Here is an 11,328-nt window from a genome sequence, read left to right on the forward strand (position 1 = left end):
AGTATCTACCTCAGCAGATGGGGTCAAATTCTACCTGCTGCTTGTTCCCTAAACTCAGTGGGAAGTCCCTAAGCAAAATCCTGTTGACATGCATTTTGAAAGGTGACTTATGAGATAAGATGTTGCTCATCTTACTGCTTGATACTCTCAGAAAAGCCAGATTTGCAGAGAAAGATGCTTGGCACTTTCTACGCTAACTCCCATTAAAGGCTGTGTGKGGGGGGGGTGAGTTTAAAATTTGTCAGTAATAATATTTGAAAAATGTGGTTCCAGCCTAACCACAGCAGCTGAGTAACTGGAGATGTGGTTTGAGAAGGAAAAAATACCCACAAACTCACTATATTATTGATGTGGACAAGAACAGATCAATTTCTGAAAAGCATGTGTACACTCTGGAAAACAAAAATCATCATCTCTCATTCTTTGCAGTTCATTAATCTGAAAACAAATAAAAATATCAGGTTATTCAAATAGAAAAAAAATCATACACACAAGAAGGATAGGGATGGCAAAAAATAAAAATCTCTTTTTAGAATTTCATAGCTCACTGAACTCTTCATTTTTCAAGAGCAACCTATAAACTAAAGACATCCAAGCAAGCTCTAACCCAAGTTTCAGCCATGTTATTTATTAATCCAAATGTTTCTGAGCATACGTTTTTAAAGTTTCATAAATCTTCCAGTCAAGTGCTTTGTACCTCTGAATGAATGGTCCTTCTAAATGATTTATCTTTGTCCTTAGTACATATCTGACCTAGTCTGCTTATCTACTTTGAAGCTGCCTTAGGACTAATCAGCTGTCTCACTTCAGTGTCTCAAGAGCCCTTGTTTTTGTCTTCCTTTTGGGATTGTCTACATGACTAGGAAAAGCACAGAAGCCAGGAAGACAGATAAGACTTTAGAAGACTATAAAAACACTGAAAGTTATTAAACTTGTTAATCAACACACTACATGCACATGGGGGAAATTATTTTTGATAACATGGTGGTAATTTTCCCAGGAAACCCAAGAACTACAGAAGTGGAATATATGTATCCGTATTAATAAATATGTTCTTTGTAATTAGGATCTGCTCCTATAACCAACTACTGAAGGACTAAGCTGTTCTACTACCATTCACATTCTAATTACTTATCACAGGTTTAACATCATAAATCATATGTAGATAAAAATGTGACTGGGCCCATTTAACACCTAGGACAACTCATTTATTCAAAACTGAAAAGCGCATTAGAATCACAGACAGGTTTATGAGTCATGTCTAAGAGTTCCTTTTTATGGATCAAGATCATCAACTTATATATTGAGCACTCCCTAGAAAATTAGCAGTTTACCAGACATATTGATAAACTTATTTTCTGCTGGATGAGAAAAAACAGATTTTTAATCTAAATTATCATAGTTTTCAGAGAGCTTTCAGAGTCTCTGGTGGCTTAGAAAAATGAAATGCTGTACATTTTTTCATGAAGAAGTGCTCAGTATAAAAGTTAGCCTCAGCCTGTAAAAATGAATTAATGATCCTAACTTGGAAGGTTTTCCTGAGACTACTTTTTCCATGAAGCAGGATCAAAGTTCTTGTCACAGCTAACTTTTCCAAAGGAAGAGTGTTTCCACATAAAATCTCAGTTTTGCTGGTAAGTGAAAAACTAGTTTCCAATATGGTTTTAAATTGTATTACACTATTACACTAACTAAGATGCAAAATGAAGTCTCACCTACTGGTTTTATCATAGAATACACTACAGCAGCCATTGTCCACTTCTAGTTCTTAAACACCAACCAGAAAACAAGAATATTGCATGCACTTCAACTTTCATAAAAGGAACTACAGGTTCTTAAATCCATGATTACATTTTTGTATCATCTTGGTGACTTGACTATCAATATAACAATTAATAATGTATGGATCATTTTCTCTTCTTTTAGGACTAAAATCATTACTACTCAGTTTATGGGAACATGAATGAGAATGTTCAAGAGTATTTCATTCAAGGACCCTCAAATATTTTAAAGAGAAACGGAAGGGATAATTGAGAACTTTAATACAATCTTCATGATGAACATGGCAAATGGTCTATAATTAAAAAGTAGAGTTTGATGACAGGCTTCTGATGGCTCCTACGTACGCTATGGTACATGTTTTATGAAGATATGTAGTCTATATTAAAACTGGGGCAAAGTTGTCAGAATTGCCTCAATGCTATAAAAGCACAGTTTCCTTTAAACAAAATCAAAAATGAAATAAAAAGAAACAGGACACATTTATACACCTGATAGAGCCTTCTGAAAAAAGAAATCACAATTAATACAATTAATGATAAATAATTGCTCTTCACATTGACTTTCCCTCTCTTTTGGCTTTTGTTTTCAAAAATCCTTCAATAAAAATGCATAAAATTTGTAGTTGATGGCTGAGCTCCTCTGTAGCGCCTTTGTCCCTGAGAGCCACAAATTCTTTCCCTTTCCACTCTGACTTGCCTCAGAATGCTCATGTCAAAGTGTGGGTGTTCAACATGAAGAATTTTTATCATACATTTAGCCCTTTACACTCGTATTTCTGGTATACAAACAAAAAAGGGTAATTGTTTGCCTTGCCACTGTGTGCTACAGCAGCTCCCCCATTGACAGAGTCTTTATTGAATGGCTGTGACTCAAACTTGGATGGGTTCATACTTAAATCTGTGTGTATTAGATTACAACAAAGACAGTTAACAGCCAGAAGGGCTTTCAGCACCACTACAAGACCAGAAAAGGCATGTTTGAGCTGGTTTCTTTTGTGTTCTTTTCCTTTTCATGATCTGTTAAATATGCAAACATCTTCTAGAATATCTGTCCAGTATTAGTTCGCAAACATTGCTACAAGTATTGACAGTACTATTACTGACCTATTAGGACTGTACTATTAGGTTGTAATTAATAAAACTATTATTTTTCCTGCTGCAAGGAGATCATTATGAAAAAAAGACAAAAAGAAAAACCCAAACACCTAAACTCAATCCAGACTTAAAATGTTTATCACACTGCATAGAATGAGGGTTATAGAGTCTCCAAACCACAGAGAGACTTTAAGCCTGCAGCACATGTCTGTAGCTTAATGCTTGCCAACAGCCCCACTGACTGCAGTGGAACTATTTGTAAACTTAAATAGGATAGGTACGTAAGTGCTCTGCTGGATGAGGATGAAAGTACAGCTCACATCAGAAACCTGGGCCCCAGACTCATGCCAACAGCATTACACCTCAAAGCTCTAAAGGTTCCTCAAAGCATTGCAAGAAATGTGAAGTGCACCAGGGTCAGCACAGGGTTTCAAGACTAAACCAAGCAAACTTTGATTGCTTTTGCTCAAGCCTTCTCTGGAGCAAAGCAAACCAAAGTCCCCTGAGGAGCTGCCACTCCACAAACCTCACACAGGTCATCAGAGGAGCTTTGAAGGAATGAGAAGCGGGTCCTAGGAACCACGGCTGGGCACCAGGCCACAAAGTCTGCTTCCCAGGGTCACTGAATGCCTTGGCAGGATGCAGTTAGGATAGGTGGTGAGGCAGCCTGGGTAAGGAGAGCGGTATGGGAAAGGAAAACCCTGCAAGAGGGGAAAAATGTTCCATTTGGAGGCTGCTGTGAAATAAATGTCATGATATAGATATATATATATCTTTTATATATATAAAAGTGTGCATATATATATACACTTATAAAAATGTGTGTATGTGTGCATATATATATATACACACATACGTATTTACATATATGTGCCTCTCTGTGTGTATATATAGATGTGCACACCCACCCACAGACATATATATATATATATATGCCAAGCTTTTCAGAAACAAGATGGAACTCAAAAAGTAAGTTTCTTGAGATTTTCTATGAGAAGCTTGCTTTGTATATGCTCAGCAAGCACTAAGAAAGGCACAGTTAATAAGAATCTACTTCCTGGCTTACACTTCCTCTCAAGCCACATTTCATCCTGGTATGACACCAATTAGAGCCTTGCATTAAAAAAAGCTCTGAGTTGATGAAAGGGGCTGGCATTGAGCACCTGACAGAAAGCACTCAGCATGTACCCGGATCAGAGCTCTCTTGTTTGTTCTTCTGAATGCAATTTAGTTCAACTGAAAAGAGACCCTGGTTTAGTAAAGAACAACTGTCTTGTCAAAATATAGTATATGGTATGTCACTTCATGCTTACCTGGGCCTAGAAAATCATTTGAGGCAGAGTTGCAGTTTGCTTTTTCTCCTGCAGAAGAATTCCTGAATCGCTTTTACAACTATGCTACACTAAATGTGAGACCCTTATATGCCTCCTTTTGGCAGGTAGAGGACAGAACTGTTACAGAACGACATATTTTAGACACTGGCCACTAGTACAAGCTCTTCAGTACAGCAGAACAGTTCACCCTCATTTTATGTGTTTTCAGTAATGACTTCAGTTTGGTCTTTCCATCTATTGCTTTTCTCCCCCCTTTCTGACTAACAGTAAAATGATTTTATATTTCATACCTACATTGCTCCTATTTTATTACTATTTTTATTTTATTTTGTCTAGAATGTTGTTCTAGCCACAAGCAAAAGAGTATGTTGCAGCAGGGCCCTAGATTACAGAAATTTGCTGCAGCTTCTGYGGCTACTTAGAAACTTTATAGTGCTGATCTAGTCACCTGAAATACTCAGTATCACCAGTTTAACTGAACCAACTTGTTACCCCTTTTTCTCGTAACACAAGAGAATGTGCAAGCATCTCCACACATAACGTCTCTCCTTTTCAGCTAGTCCTTGAGAGAGAACTGAGCAAGAGTTCAGTTCAAGAACTTTAATCAAACTTCTGAGATCCTCAGACGGCCACACCATCCATAAAAAGCAAGGTGAAATCAGTATTTGGAAAGTGCTACCACTTGGGGATGGTGACTGATAGCCTCCCATCAGATTGCGGAGACCATCGCAAAGGCAGTATCCAGAAGCCATTCTGCTTGCTCTTTAAATTGTTCACACAGAAAAATGTAGACCCAATGACACAAAACTGTTAAGCTGCATTATTTCCACCTCTGGAAAAAATCATACCTATTAGCGGTAGCTATTCCCTGGCTTGAGATCATCAGATCACAAAACAGAAAATAGGTGAGAAGAAGTGACCCATGTTATTTAATCCACTATAGATTCTGCCAAATCAGCTGCGAAACAAGGAAGACAAAACCAATTGTGACAACTCTTAAGCAGGCAGAAAGATTCTCACCTCAGGAAGATTTGAGCTCAGGCCATGTGTTAGGTACATCACCCTGTACCATCAAAGACCTTTAAATGAAGGCCTTTAAATGAAACCGAAGAGCGTCTCTTCTGCTGGTCTGCAGCGGGTGGCTGCGAGGAAGCTGCATGCGCAGCAGCCACATGGGGAGGGAGGCAGGAGGCCTGCAAGCCTGCGCCCCCTTCATCTGTAAAGCAGCTTTCTGGGTCTCCAAAAAGACCAGCGAGCAGCAGCTGCGGTCTCTGCCTGCACAGCTGCTGCTGCACGGCTGAACCGCCCTACTCCCCCGTAACACGCCAGAGGATGGAAACCTCCGACGGCAGCATCTCCAGAAGGTGGCTCAGGAAAAAGGCCCTAAAAACGTGTTTGAAATTGAGCATGTGGCAAAGATTCAGGAAAGCCATACCTAGCGCAACTCCACAGAGGCCGCCAGGCGTGACTTACGGCGGAAGAGCGCTACCCAGCGCTGGTGACCCCGCACGCCCCGCGGACCGCCCCGAGCACCGAGAGCAGAAAGGCGCTGCGGGCTGGCGGGCTCGTTCACCTCTCTGTGTGGCACCCGCAGGCCCCCGGGACACGGGTAATGGCACTCGCCAGGGAGTGGTGTTGCTGTGGGTGGGTGCAAGAGCATAACAGCCGCACTTTCCAGATTAAAAAAAAAAATAAATGTGTAAAGAAACTTTATTTGCACACGCTTGATTCCAAACCCAAAAACACTCCTTACAAGATAAAAGGCGTCCCATCATGATGAGTGACAGAAGTAGCTACTGACAGTACGTATGACACGGGGTTCTGAGAGCTTAGTAACAGAGGAGATTTCCCTAAAGGAACGGCAAGATCTGGGAGCCAGTTCGTTCTCATTAGGCTGCAGGGAGAAATCCAAGGGAGGGACAAATCATGCCCCCGACATGTGCAGCCCTTGTCCCAACACCTCCCAGGTCCCTGTGTCCTAGGTGGTGCTCTTAGGCTGACTCTAAAGATACCTACACTACTGGAACGAAACAAGGAAGAAAGCTACCCAGTTCCAATTACGGAATTTTCACAGGCAGTATAAATTTCAGATCTGGAGGAGCAGATAGGATTTGAAATACAAAGATGAACTGCTATGCTGTTGTCAAGATAGAATCTGTTATACAAGCCAAAAAACACCAGCGAGTCTAGAGTGAATTTATATTATGGGTCATTCAACATGGTTTATCCTACAGACTTCAAAAAGGTTACAATAGCGGTAACATCTACCTCTGTTTGATCTCTCATAAAGGCACGACAACTAAAATGCATTTGCAAACAGCATTTTAAGTCTTTAATTTTAAAAAACAGTTCCCAGGAGGTAAACAGAAAAAGTGTGCAAACTATGATTAGTAGCAATAAAATCTCAGTAAATCTCGGGGATAAGCCTCATTTACCTTAACAGTCACTCTACATCTGAGGTGTCCCAGCCAATGCTTTTGCAAGATGGATTGTCTGTTTTTAAGTGCTACTATAGCAGTGGTACATGCAGCTCTGTCACAGTGATGGCTTTCCAGAGGCAGAAAAATGCCTTGCAGCAATCACAGGAAAGATTTTCATATTTAAATTCTTGACCTTCATGGTGGTGATTTGGCAATATCTTTCATGTAATTGCAAATACAAAACTCATAATAGATTAAATGTAACTAGCCAGTGTCTACTACTTAGTGGTCAAGCAAAATGATAGCTGTTTAAGAAGACCAGTAATCAGTGTAGCTTCAACAGAGCCAGGAGGAATTCAACTGGGAAAAGCCCATATCTCTATGGTTACAGCCAAAAAATAAGCATTGTCAGCATCAAACAACATCAAACAACTTTATTCAAATATTGGGCTAGATTTTGGCATAGGAACTTGGTGTCATTTCATAAATGTGTATATTCAGCAAACTTTAACCAAATCTAAATCAAATCATCACCACTCATCTAACATATATAAGCACTCTTATCTTGAATCTTGTGTAGATGTTTCAGCACTAAATTCAAGGCTTCTCCTTCAGGGAAAAAAAGTTTAATCAGGCCTTTATACATAGAACAACTTTATTTAATAAGGAGTATTAAATAAATATTTTATATAGCAGAGAAAATATGGCAGATAAAAATATTATTAATCCAATATCTCATTCAAGATTAGTTAATACATCTGATTATACTTGTATTATGATGGAAAGTAACTACCTGCAAGCCTCTCAGACCCATGAGCACCAACAGACCTTGATAAAGCTGAAGGACCTACTAGTCAGTCTTCCCCCATCCATTTACTGGGAATAAGTTAAGCTTCTTTGTGCAACAGTGTAGCTGAAACAACAGAATTCACTGTCCATATCAGTGACCACTTGAGACTTTGGCAATAAGAAGCTCCCATGGAAAAAAAAAAACTCAAAACAAACAAAAGAGGGTGTCTTTTGGGGAACCAGTTGAAAATGCAGGGTTTTTAGAATTGGCTGAACCACAGTTGTATGCATCTCTGCCATGTCAAGAGAAATAGAAAAAAGTAAAGGAACGCTGGAAGCAATGAAATGAAACCAAGACAGTGAGCAGGCACTGTGGATGGGCAGAGGCCTGGCTGAAAACAGAGAGCTTATTCACCAGCAAAGAAACTGCCTTCTGCATCCCACGAGAGCTGAGGGCAGTGAGGGCTTACACACACTGCCAGCACTGCGCCACGGAGACGCAACGCAGGTAGTTCCCACCTGCTCAGGTTGGTAGAGGTAAATGGGCCTTTGTCATAATACAGCTTTCTAGTGCAGTTAGTTATGTATTGTGCAAATTCGGTTTAAAGTGACCCCTGTTAGATAGCTCTAGATGGTAAGGACCCCTCCTATAGGCCTAGGGGGGCCAAACCAGCCCCATTTCTCACCTGCTGCATCTCAGCTTTAAGAGACCTTCACTCTCTAGAAGCAAGCAGGAGAGACCTTCTCTTTGGACTGTACCTGTTGGTAACACCTCAATGGCAATTCAGTGAGTCCATAGGAGCATAATCATGCATTCCCATATGCAGACCACAAAAATCCCCTATGCCCACCCAGGACTGGTGATTTTACAATTAAACTGCACAGAAACAAATATTTTGCATGTTTGGGTTAAAAGCGAGCATGTCAGCTATCTATAATGCCCTTCTTTAACAAGAAAATTTACATTAGTCAATATACCCTTTCACACTGACACACACAGATACCTGGAGCCTTTTGGAGGAGCAGGAGGGAAGGTAAAACTCCATTCCCCAAGGGAGATGATAAGCTTTTATAGGCTGTGGCTCTTTCAAGAGGTCACAACACGTCAAATTTACTTGCTGGCAAAGCAAGTAAAAGAGAGAAGCAATATCAAAAGCAAAAATGACATACAGCTTCCTGACTGGCCAAGCAGACAGGAAGACTCCCGAGAAATTATTACCTAGTGTTTTTAGCTGAGTTCTTTGAGTATGTGACTCACACATTCAAGTGTGTGAGCTGAGTGTGTGACTGTTGGGTGAAGGGAGGGAACAGAAAAAAAGACTAGGCTTTGTAAGAATTAAAGCTTTCTGCACTTAGAGACAGCGGGCACCCTGCTATTACTGTCAGCAGGAACTGGGTACGTCTTGAGAACAGCCACAGCCAGACAAAGATATGACACAGAATTTCATTCTGTCATAAACATCAGCCAAAAAAATGATTTTTCTACTAATAAGTGGTTAATGAACTAAAACAGGTGCAGCAAGGCAGCCATGAAGAATGATTTGATAACCGGTATCTTTTATGGGGATTATTTGTTTTAGTGAATTATTTCCCAAACTGATTCTGTATTCCACAAGTATATTTAAATATCAGCCTCCGAATAGATCAAAGGAAGAATTTTCTACTTTTAGGGTGCCTGTGAGTTGTTTCCTCGAAAGATTCACCATTTGGTATAAAAGTCCATGAATACCAAGCAATAGCAAATGGTAAAATTTTAAAACAAGATCATGGAGTGGCAAGCTGTCTTTTTGCTCACAAATAACTTCAGCTTATTCACCTGAAAAAATAAATATTTTTAAAAAGAGATTCATTCCCATATCTTCATAGGGACTGCAACAACAAAAGCACATACACAAACATGGAGGAGCTGGAGTAAGTCTTTGGAGGGCAGTAAGAGAGCATATGCATCTTCCCAATCCCATTGCTGTTGATAGCTTATTAACTGGCACAGCTTTTTTTGCCAGCTCTGTCAGCAAAAGTGCTCCAAAGAGCAGCAAATGGGACACCATAAGTTACAAGTTGTTTCCTCCTCAAATATCTCCTTTCCCTCCCCACTGCTGCTGGGCATCCCATATGTGCAGGATTCCCACCCTTAGAGTCTCAAAGCCCACGTTCCCTGCTAGCAGTATAAAGAATATTCCCCGTGCTGCATTTCCCCTGTGGCAGGGAGCTCAGTGGTCCTCAAAAGCTTTAGAGAAGCCTCTTGGGTGACCTGTAACTGCAGGATGGGGTTCCAGGATCCTACACTAGGTGATTTATCAGCTGGCCCCACCTGAGTGAAGGGTCCAGCTCTGAGTTAGTTCTGCACTCACAACAGCTACAATATGTCTATTGCTCCCCATCATCCTGCGAGCACCCACCCTAGGATGACAAAATGATGGGCTGGGAGGGATCTCAAGAGGTCATCTAGTCTCTCTGTTTGCCCAGGGCAGGACACTGATGACACTCCTGGCAGATGCTGATCCAATCAGTTCCTAAAAACCTCCACAACATCCCCAGGCATTCTGTCCCACACAGCTTCTCTTCCCTAACGTCTAAATGCAGCAGTCCCTGTTGCCATTTAAGTCCATTACTTCTTGCTCTATCCATTGCAAACATGAAAAACAGATTACCTATTTTCTTTTTCTTTTGGTATTTGAATGAAGACTTATGCTTCTCACCTCCTCACCTCACCTGAACAATCTCAAGACAATCAGTCTTCCCTGTAGATTTTTCCCTCTCCTCATTGCCCTCACCTTCAACTGGCCTTGAGCATCAGGGTTTTTGTTCTTTGAAAACCATTGCACTTAAAAGACTTTAAAAAAAGAAATTAAGCGTAAGTGTCTTGTTGTTGTTGTTGTCGAGAATTTTGAATCTGGGAGCTCTGGAGCCTTCCCTGAGCTCCTCCGGCAGAGTAAGGCAGTGTTTTTATCAGAAACTAGATTTCAGGGATAGAATTCCCACTACCTTCAACAGGGCCAGTGCTTCACGTGAAGCCCAAATTGCAGCAGTCCCAAGGAACTCCCTTGTTTCCTTGTGCTGGGGGTATTACAGTCACCATAAACCAACCCCTCCTCCCTCTCTCCCCAGTCATTCACAGACCCTCAGGATGGAGTTGAACCAGTACAGAAACAAAACTGGTCTCTCTCTCACCCTGAGAGGGGGAAGCACTTTACTGGGAAGAACAGCACTTTACTCTTCACAAGATATGAACGTATGCCTTCACATCCACAGTAATGAAGTCAGCAGCTCCACAAACACAGTCGACATAAAAAAGACTAATTTAAGTGCGTCTACGAAAATATTGAGTAGTTTGAGGATGACAGCAAATAAACTTAAAATAAAAATTCTACAAATACCAAGAGTCAGACGGAAATCTGGCTTGAGGTAGTTAAAATAAAAGCCCTAGGGTCATACTATCTTAATTTCTTAATTCTTCAAAGGAAATAAATTTAGGATAATATTTTCCTGAAGACAATACATAATTCTGATTTTATTAAAATCAATAATCATCAGGCAGACTCCACCACTATGCTGCCTCCTATATACTAATCAAATCTTTTAGTTGCATTCAAACAGAATAATTAGACACTCCAGGAAGCGCAAGTGCCTCATTATAACTTTCTCCTGCGCCTTGCCATTCTATCCACCTCACTAAGCAGGGCACTTGTGTCTTTGTCTACAGGCTGGCCAGCCTGGTAAGGAGGGCTTTAAACTAGGAAAGATGGGGGAAGGGGAGAGTTATAGTGCCAGGGTAGTCAGCAAAACGCAGCTCAAGTTGGGGTGCCTCCAGCGGGTGCATGCAGGCGGGGAAGTGCATATGGGACATGACTATGGAGTATCCTCTTTTACCCCTCCTGGGAAACCTGCATGCTCGATCACCTCTCTGAA

This window comes from Apteryx rowi, unplaced genomic scaffold (assembly GCF_003343035.1).
Source record: "Apteryx rowi isolate R43461 unplaced genomic scaffold, aptRow1 scaffold_393, whole genome shotgun sequence".
NCBI lineage: Eukaryota > Metazoa > Chordata > Aves > Apterygiformes > Apterygidae > Apteryx > Apteryx rowi.